Source organism: Vigna angularis, chromosome 8 (assembly GCF_016808095.1).
Source record: "Vigna angularis cultivar LongXiaoDou No.4 chromosome 8, ASM1680809v1, whole genome shotgun sequence".
Taxonomy (NCBI): Eukaryota; Viridiplantae; Streptophyta; class Magnoliopsida; order Fabales; family Fabaceae; genus Vigna; species Vigna angularis.
This window is the reverse complement of record NC_068977.1, coordinates 32417359-32427890: the sequence shown is the minus strand read 5'-3', so window position 1 is coordinate 32427890 and position 10532 is coordinate 32417359. Positions and strand designations below refer to the sequence as shown.

General features: G+C 33.8%; 1 pseudogene; it reads left to right on the top strand.

Annotated features, from left to right (window-relative positions):
• The first annotated feature begins 3247 nt into the window (after positions 1-3247).
• Positions 3248-10481, top strand: LOC108345716 (probable cyclic nucleotide-gated ion channel 20, chloroplastic; annotated as a pseudogene).
• Positions 10482-10532: the final 51 nt, after the last annotated feature.

Below are 10532 nucleotides of genomic sequence, written 5' to 3'. Positions count from 1 at the left end.
TGAGAGAGCTTCTTTTAGGCGAGTCAAGATCCACTCATTTAGGACGTTCGCTACTGAATCCGGGTAAGGGAAGCTTATTGTGATTTAATTTATACTGTGTGTTGTATGCATGTTCGATATGGATTGTATGCATGAGATGTATGCTGATGTACTAGTTATGAACGATCGCTGTTGCAATGAATGAATATGGTATGCATTGGTTGATTCGTATGTTGATGGTTGCTTGGCATGAATGATTAATGAGAACCTTATAAAGTATGTAATTTGATATTTTGATATGATGTATAAAGTATGAACTGATGTATGATGATATGAATTCTGTAATGTATGAGATTTATGGTGGAGATAAATTATAAGATATGAATCGTATGAAAAATATGGTTATTGTAGAAGAAAAATCTGGAAAACATAACAGTCCTTACTTTGATAATGCACGCTCGTCATCGAACGGTCTTCTACCGTTCGGTTTTCCCTGAAAATGATTTAGAGTAGGAATTCTTTCATTTGGAAAGGATTCGACTTAAGAACGAGCGTCCCCTTGTGAAAGTCTAGGTTTGAGCGTTCGGCTCATCCTAGTAGTGACCAACGACTTTAAATAATTAAACTCAGATTGTACCGCTCGGTCTTATATCGAGCGTTCGTTTTAATTAGTGCTCGGTCATCTATTGAGCGTTCGTCCTAAGTGGCGCTCGGTCTCAGACCGAACGCTCGTCCTTTCTATAAATTGCAACGAGAGAGAATAGCGCTCGTCCTGAATTCCATAAGCGTTCGTCTATAAGTTTAAAATAGCGTTCATCCAAGTTTTCAAAGACGTTCGTCCAAAGATTTATTAAATGCCTACTTTCGCGCTCGGTCATTAACTGGCGGTTTGTCCCCTGAATTAAATCGGGTTCGGTTTATTTTATCCAAACAAGTTTGTGATGTATCTATCCATTGGATTCTTTTCAGAGTCATTGAACTTAAATTATTCTAAGTATTTTACGATCGTACTAGAGTCAGTTCATTGAACTGATTCCAAGAAGTCTTTCTCGGTCTCGCCCTCGACGTTCGTTCTCGTTATGAAGAGAAGTGAACGTTCGTTTTTTTTAAGAAAGTGGAACATAGAATGAAAATGTATTCAAGAGGATAAATTAAGATGTGCGAACACTATGAGAACGGAAATTATGATTATTGAATTTGAACGAGCGTTCCAGGGAGGAACGATTCTTAGTTGGAAATTGAGATTGTAAAGTATGAATGTGGCAAGCTTAGCTGGCGGGTCATCCTGATATTCCGTGAGTGCTCGTTCTCAAGTAGAGAGGAGTATGTCATGCGTGGGAATGGCAGGAGGTCTTAGTCCATAACTGTAACTTGGACAGAACGGACTTACCTCAGGTGGCTGCTGCCGAATATTACAGCTATCCCACCTGGGTGCACGGACGTCGTAGCTACACAGAATTCATACAGTCCGGACGGTCGGTCTAGTATCAGGATTTTGAATGAAATTTACGTATGAATTGAATGTTTATGTTGTGAACTTACTTGCTGGAATTGATATGTATGAAATGTATGTTTTGGCTTGAATTAAATTCAATAAGCTTACCCTGTGTTGTTTCCTTGTGTTGTCGTTCGTCCATGAACGTTCGTCTTGTCTATGCAATGATCATCCGTGTGGAAGTGAGCAGACGGAGAGACGTTACTTGAAGAAACACTGGAAGAAGAAAATTTGGAGGACGCCAATCTCGTAGAGGTAGAAGTGAAGGCCGAACAGTAGCACGTTCGGGTTTTAGTTAGTGAAATTAGAATAGCGGGTCGCTTTGAGCGAGCGCCCTTTTGTTGGTTTTAAATAGTTGGACGTTCGGTCATTGTTTTGTAAACCGTTCGTCCTCATTCTTTTGTGAACGCTCATTATTTTGTGTGTATATGTAAGGCCGTTCGGCCATTTTTGCACACTGCTCTCTTTAATTGTAAAACTGCTTTATCATATTAATACATGTTAATATTCTATTATATAGTTGCTGACTGTATAAATTTTGGGATGTTACAGTATGTGAGTCCTTAAAAACAATTAGTGATATTATATGGTTAGTCTTTTAAGTTTCTTAAAATTAAAATATTTTTATTTAATAGTAATACTGTTCAAATAATTACGTGAAATATATAGAGAGAAGGGAAAACAACAAACATTTAAAAATTGTTAAATTTCAGTATTAACATTTAAAATTTACGTGAATAAATAATTAATTAATATAATTGAAAAATACAAAAAAATATATTAATAATTATACAATCAATAGCAGTCTAAAATTATTTAATTATAATAACAGTGTTGGAGTCCCGTAACTAGTTTATATGTAAAAATAATAATTTTAATATTTTATAATACTATTTAACAATATTCCTAAGTAGTAAAATTAATGTATTTCAAATTAATTTATTTTACTTAAAAATACGAGGAATTAACAAAACCATAGAATAAATAAATTAGAAACCTAATTATTTAATTCTTATAATAATTATTCTATATTTAATTCTTAAAATATAATTAATACTGTAAATATTTAGCCTAAAACATTAATCTCATTTAAGCATAATTACTTCCATCTTTGTTAATGACAACTATGCAGAGAAAAAAGTACTAAATTTAAAATTAAAAAAAAAATTGATATGCAAAATGTGAAATGTTACAAAGAAAATAATTAATTATAAAAATTGTTTTATGATCTTCGTGTAGATTTATTTACACAAATAATTATAAACTAACCATGATGAATCTTAAATTAATATGAAAATGATATACAAATTTTAGTTCTTGAAAATATAATTAGTTGTAAAAGAAGTATTAAAATTAAACTGCAAAAGTGTAATTATTTTTTGTTGGTATTCAATGAACTACACTTTCTAATACTAACAATTCACCTTAGGAAATCAACAAACTTTTGTGTGATATTTGAATTAACAATGATATTAAATTGTTTTAGAACTAAATAGTTGGAGAGATAGGATATAATGAAAAATCCTTATCTAGATTTTGTCGGAGAAATAAACACGGTCGTAGCCAAAGGTACAAACTTGTTCAAAGGAGCTAATAGGAAAGTGTGTGGGAAAAACACACCAAGATTTCGTAGCCAAAGGTACAAACTTGTTCAAAGGAGCTAATAGGAAAGTGTGTGGGAAAAACACACACCAAACACATTAATGCTGCTTTATTTTCTGCTTTCTGCTACCTAGTTTCACACCGTTCTTTCGTCAAAGTTGTCTCAAAGACTAAAACACAGTCACCTTTTCTCTCTCTTTCTCACTCATGATTCTTATTTATACAAGTGAGAATCTTCTTCTCCTCTCCTCTCCTCTTGTGCCATTCTGTATTTTCAAATGGCTGCACTGTGACATTTGTCAACAGTTAGTGGGGACTGACTTCTGAGTATTTCAATACCTTATACAGGTCTCATTTCATACCCTTTTGCTTGCTTTGGTCACTATTTACTATATCATGTATGTATTCTTCCTGGAGAAGTGCCTATTACCATTTTTTTCTTTGTGTTTGATGGTTTCACCATTTTTAGTGATGGAAGAACGCTGTTGTTCCTTGAAAAATAAGCTATGTTAAGTGTCCAAAATGCTTAGAAAATAACCCATGTTGTTACTTTTCATTTTCATTTCTCAGGAAGTAATGATAAAGAGGATCCCTTGAGCCTGTATATTTTTGGAAACCTACTGGTGCTGTCTGTCACAAAAGCTCTTGGATTTGTTTTGTTTTTCATTTTTTTTTTCCTTCATGAAGGGTTGTGATTATGTCAAGAGTAGAAAAAGAGATAGCAGAGTGGGGATAGAGGAGTTTCCAAAATTAATTTGAAGAAAAAAACTTCAACTGAAAAAGAATGAACTTACCAATAAAATCTTTGATTGTTGTTTATTTCCCACCATTGTGTCATCTCTTCTACCATAAAGTTTCATTGTTCGAACATCTCTTCTGCATCATTTAAGTCTTAATTGTATGGGCTGTAAGTTTATGTGAAAGAGATTATATTCCTCGTATCCCTATTGCACATCATGTTTCATTTGGCATATTCGCTTATATATGATGGTCTTTGGATGCTTTTCTTGCCGCGCTGTATGTTTTGTTTCCTTTTCACTTATTCATTGTTTTCTGCATAGGTTGGATTAGTTTTGACTTTGATATCACTGTTTTGACATAGAAACTGAGATGCAGAATTTTTCTTTTTAATTTGCAGAACACATGGCTAATTTTGAGAGAGACGAGGTGGCAATTCTATCAGATTGTCATCCTCAAGTATCAGTTGAAGTCCTTGATTCTGGATTCCCAAGGCATGTATCTAGGACTCGAAGTGTATCAATTTCTATTCCCGCGACACTCACAGAGCCATATGAAAGAGATACTAATCTTGTGGGATACACTGGTCCCCTACGGATTCAGAGAATAACCCAGATGAGTGGTCCATTACATGTTACTAATAGACCTGGAAACCTTTTTCGGCAGAATAAAGTGGTACCCCAGTCACAAGCAGAAGAAAGTAAGACAGAAAGTTTTTCTCCATGCTGTGGCATCATGGGTGAAAATGATTTGCAGAACTATGCTTGCAAGAATGAACATTTAGTCAGGTCCGGTCCACTGGGAATGTGTAGTGATCCATATTGTACAACGTGCCCAACTTACTTCAAGGCTATTCAGAAAAGTAGTTCAAATGCTTCGGGTATATTTAATCATGAGGTATAAAATAAATTATACTTTTCTTTCTCTTAAGAAGCTTATGACTGCTACATGTTGAAGTTTCCTTAGATTACACTTTGTTTGTCAAGGTTCTTAAGTTTTTGCATTGATCATACTCAAGAATTTTATTCTACATGTGTATGCTTCTGCTCTATAGTTTAATTATAAGAATTGCTTATGATTTAATATGATGATTTTGTAAGGATGCCTTGGTAATTTTTTGAAACTACAACTTCTAAAGCAGCCAAAGGTTTTTATGTTTATACATAATATCATGGTGTATTTTGATTCTTATTGTGGACTACTTTGTTGTTTTCATAAATTATTGTTTCACAAGGTGATGAGATTTGGAATTGTTACTGCAGTTGGACCTAAAACGGAATTACAAGCTATTTTGTCATGCATGTGTATGCATAGAAAATAGATGTTGTGGTTTTAATTATGTTCTATTTTTTGGTTGTGTTGGCAATAATCTTTCACATTTTGAAATCTATTTTTCCATTTGTGGACATTTGATCTTATGAATCACTTTGACAATATTAGCTTCATTTACTCAACGATTTTGAACTTTTGATATTTTCAGTTTCGGAATACTCTTTACGACGATGCCAAGAATTGGGCGAGAAGACTTTTTACTTTCTTGATTCCCCATGTTCCTAGAGTTATCAATCCTCATAATAAACTTGTACAACAATGGAATCAATTTTTTGCAATATGTTGCTTGGTGGCAATTTTTGTGGATCCGTTATTCTTCTTCTTGCTCTCTGTGCAGAAGGTATGGTTTAACCCCTTTATTATGATTCAAAATATTGCATGCTGTACTAGTTCCTATGTGATTCTTGTTATCTATGATTATGCAATTAACATGTCTTCAATTCTCATTGAAGTGTTTAACGTGCTCTAAGTTTTCTGACTTTCTTATGCAGAATAATAAGTGTATTGTTATAGACCGGGATTTTACAAAACTTCTTGTTGCACTTAGAAGCATGAATGATTTCATTCACTTCCTAAACATTGTTCTTCAGGTAACTTTTAAGACTTTCCTACTTTTCTTATATTAAGTCAGAGTACTGTATTGTTACTTTGAGACGTATTTAAAAGTTTTCTCTCTGTAAGAGACTAAGAGGGTATAACATAATCTGCTGAATGTTCCTGAAAGCAACCTATGAATCATATTTGTTTGCTTCTTTTTTATCATCAAATGTAAAAATCTATATGAAAATCATCATATCACATGCTAAATTTTTCTGTTGAACTTAACATTTGGCTTCCTTTCGCTACCATTTTGTACCAGTTTATTTCCTGTCAGCTTCTTTTTGTGTAACAATCACAACAAATAACTGTAGAGGTTGACACCGTAGTGTGTCTGTTGTGTTGGTACCAAACAGAGAAGAGTGATGGTCTTGAATCTTTAATCTAGTTTTATTTGGTCACAAGTCTATGTTGGTACTCTATTCTAATGCAACAGAGCTAAATTAATTATTTCACATTGATTCTCTGCAGTTTAGGTTGGCTTATGTGGCTCCTGAGTCTAGGGTGGTTGGTGCTGGGGAGTTAGTTGACCATCCAAAGAAAATAGCTCTTCATTACTTTAAGACATCTTTTTTCATTGACTTATTTGTTGTTCTTCCACTTCCTCAGGTGAATTTCTCTCCATTTCCCTTCCTGCTTATGTTCACAGCAGTATCATTTGCATCTAATGTGATTTTTTCATGATCAAGTACACAATCTACACTATGTTTTCATTCCTTGTCACTAACTTTGGGTGTATACCATTTTATGAAGATGGAAGCAATTTGGGGTGAATAATTGTCTATTTGTCAAACTCACGATCCTGGTATAATTCTGTGAAATATTTGCAGATATTCATATTGTTTGTCCTACCAACACACTTAGGGACAGGGTCAACAGGAGCAAACTATGCAAATAACCTTTTGTGCATTGTGATCCTCGTCCAGCATATCCCTAGACTATGTAGATTTCTTCCTATGATATTTTCTCCAGTTGGATTCGTATTTGAGTCTCCGTGGGCAAATATCTTTATAAATCTTTTTACCTTTGTACTGTCTGGACATGTTGTTGGATCCTGGTGGTACCTCTTCAGTTTACAGGTAGGTTAAGGCCTTTCCTTTACATAATTGTATTTCCTTTTCAGTGGAAACTATTTCCTGCCACTTTTTTCTATAATTTCTAATTTTAAATTGACATAGCTTTGAAATTCAATTTAAATTGTAAAGGAAATGAGTCCCTATGATTTTGTGAGCTACATTAAGTTTTAAAGCATTCTTTCTATATCTTCTCCCAGAGGGTTTATCAGTGTCTACGAGAGGCCTGTGATACCACACATATTACAGGTGCACAAAATTCATTGATTGTGGACATGGAATAACTGAAGCATATCAACTTAACAATAGTTGGCATAATTGGAGGAACAATACTTTTGCAAATGCTTGTTTTACTGAAGATGGTTTTCGTGATGGTTATGGTATCTTTATTAAAGCTGTCAACCTTACCGCGCATCCTAATCTATCTACTAGATATTTCTATTCATCATTTTGGGGATTTCAGGTAACTTTGTTTATTGTCTTCAAGTTTATCATGTTACCAGTATATTTGTGAGGTGTATTTTTTATGAGATATAAAGCTTTCCTAGTGTTGAAAATTGAGGCAAGATAACATGCACATTAATGTCTTCTAGAGCAAGAAATTCTAAAAATGAATATCCATGAATCTGGAAAAGCCTCATTGAAATTATATTGGGAACAAGATACTTTGTTGATGTATATAAATGGCATGCTTTTTAATTCAATATTTTATTTTTCAAATAGATGAAATCCTACTAATGCTCTATGTGTGTGTTTTCTGCAGCAAATTAGTACACTGACTGGGAATTTAATCCCTAGCTATTTTGTTCCCGAAATCCTTTTTACTAAGGCCATTCTTGCGTCAGGACTGTTGCTGTTTGCTCTTCTCATTGGAAACATACAGAATATTCTTCAGGCTCTTGGACGCAGGTAGAATGCCATGTTTCATATATGGAACTGAATTTAAGTTCATTACTGGTTTCATGATTTTGGAATTTGGACTTTTTGGGTTGATGGTTTTAACAATGAGTTCTGGACTTCAAAGAGCTCTTGTAATATTATATTCTAGTAGTTTTTCTAGATTAATTGTGGCTAACAAATTTACCACTTTTTATATGTTAAATAGTTAGCAACATACATATATATTTATGTATATTTCATCTTCTTACTTTCTCTTACAGGAAGCTAGAGATGTCACTTAGGCGACGTGATGTTGAGCAATGGATGAGCCACCGGCGCTTAGGAGATGATCTAAGAAGGTACAATTCTTTTCCATTATGGTCAGACTTGTATTTCCCTCAGTATTTGTTGTTAAATTGGTTAAAATTTTCTTTTTATAACTCTACTCCTTTCCAAAGCACCATTTTTGGCAATGTATATATTAACTTCAAGTAGAAAATATTACTACTTTACAGGTCAAAATAGATCAACTCTAGTCACCAACTATTAGAGAATCTTTTACTGAGTGACCAATGATAGTTTGCTTTTCTTTTTAACCTGGACAATTTGTAATACCTTGAATCTCTATATATGTGTTTCTGACTACCTTCCACCTAAATGCATTTGCTAAAATGCATTATGCACTGGCAGTGTCTAGGAAAAGAGTGTTGATGGAAAAAGGTTATCTACAAAAAAGAGACTACTTACCAACCTCAGCACTAGTGTATAGTATAGAACTGCAATACACTTATACATGATTATTTTTCCAAAAGCCTAATTCCTTCCTCTGAATTAATGTCATGCCTCCACCAATGTGGAATATGATCAAAGAAAACTATGAGAAGCTAGTAATCATTGCCACACTATAGGAGGCTATTGCATGTTTGTTTGGGCAATGCTTAAAACAGTTTCACAATCTGTCACTTTTATACAGGCATTGAAATCATATGATTTATCTGGTTGATATAATGTGAGACAGATTCCATTCCACTTATATGATTGGTCTGTCATGTAGGAGAGTGCGACAGGCTGAACGATATAACTGGGCTGCAACAAGGGGGGTGAATGAAGAAATGCTCCTGGAGAATTTGCCAGAAGACCTCCAAAGGGAAATTAGACGTCATCTCTTCACATTTATTAAGAAAGTTAGTACAGTAGTTTCCTTGTCATCAATTCACTGGTTATATAGATTTTGCACTTGATATAACTTCTATGTTTATGAGCTCTAGAATTTGATCCTTGTTTTTTCCATTCTGCTAAATCAGTTGAGTTTTATTACAAGATAGGGTGATTTTGTGCATTGTCCACACTTCAAGCTTAAATGGATCTTACATTGTGTTTTATATGCTGCAGGTTCGAATTTTTGCCTTACTGGATGAGCCTATCTTGGATGCCATATGTGAGAGGCTAAGGCAGAAAACATATATCAAAGGAAGCAAAATTTTGTATGATTGTGGTTTGGTAGAGAAGATGGTTTTTATTGTGCGTGGAAAATTGGAGAGCGTTGGCGAAGATGGAATCAGTGCTCCCCTTTATGAAGGGAGTGTCTGTGGTGAAGAACTTCTGACATGGTGTCTTGAGCATTCCTTAGCAAGCAAAGGTACATTGCACTTCTAGAAAACAAACATTAGAAAAGTAACAACTGCTCTAAGGTACTGTTTGATATAAAGGTAGAAACTGTTATGAAAAAATTGAAGCATTTATCATATTCAATGCTTACATTTTTACCTAAGTTGAATTATTCAGCCTTATTTTCACTTTTGATCTCTTTTCCTATCATCATTTTGCAAATTTAGTCCCTCACTCTTTTCAAATTTGATCCTGTATATTTTTACTGTGCAGTTTTTGGTCCATGTAGCTTAACTTTCAGTATTTAATAACAATGTTGACTTGTCAGCATGGATGTGTTGATGTAGACTTGACTTAAAGGTGCTCATTAGCGATATTCTTTATAGAATAGAGTGTGAGTTCAAGTTCCACATTGAATAGAAATGAGAAAGTAAAGTATTATATAAAAATGAAAGACCCATTGTTTTAAGGTTTTGGGTAGAGAGTAGTGTTAATCCCTTACGTGATTGGGCTCAGATCTCAACATTGTTATATTTCCTCAGTGAACCTCTTCATAGATCCAACATGTTCCATGATTATGGTATTGGCATGCTGAACTTGTTTGAAATTTTGTCTTACAGGTTGCAGAAAAGCAAGGATTCCAAGGCAAAAGCTGGTTAGTAACAGAAGAGTAATATGCTTAACAAATGTGGAGGCATTTTCCCTTAGAGCAGCAGACCTTGAAGAAGTTACAGGCCTATTTGCAAGATTCTTTAGGAATCCCCGTGTTCAAGGAGCCATAAGGTTATCATCTTCTCCTGTTTTATGCCCTAATAAAACAATCAAATATCTCATCATGTTAGTCCTTATTAAATAATGGGAATTAGATAAATTCCCCTAAACATGCATTTAATTATGAAATTAATTATCCCTTGTTGTTGATTATATTATGATAGGTATGAATCACCTTATTGGAGATGCTTTGCAGCAACAAGCATTCAGGTTGCATGGAAATACAGAATGAAATGTCTCCGTCGTGCTAAAACTACATAATCAAATGAAACATGAACATTTAGATTTCAATGTTATATATAAGGTGCATTAGACATCACTTATTCACACCTACAAATTATTGTAAAGTCATTAGCAACATATGTTTTAAAAATATAAAGCCAAATTACATTTTTTTATTATTTCAATTAATGCTTTGAAAAATAATTTTTTTTTTTCATTTTCTTATCTTATTTTAA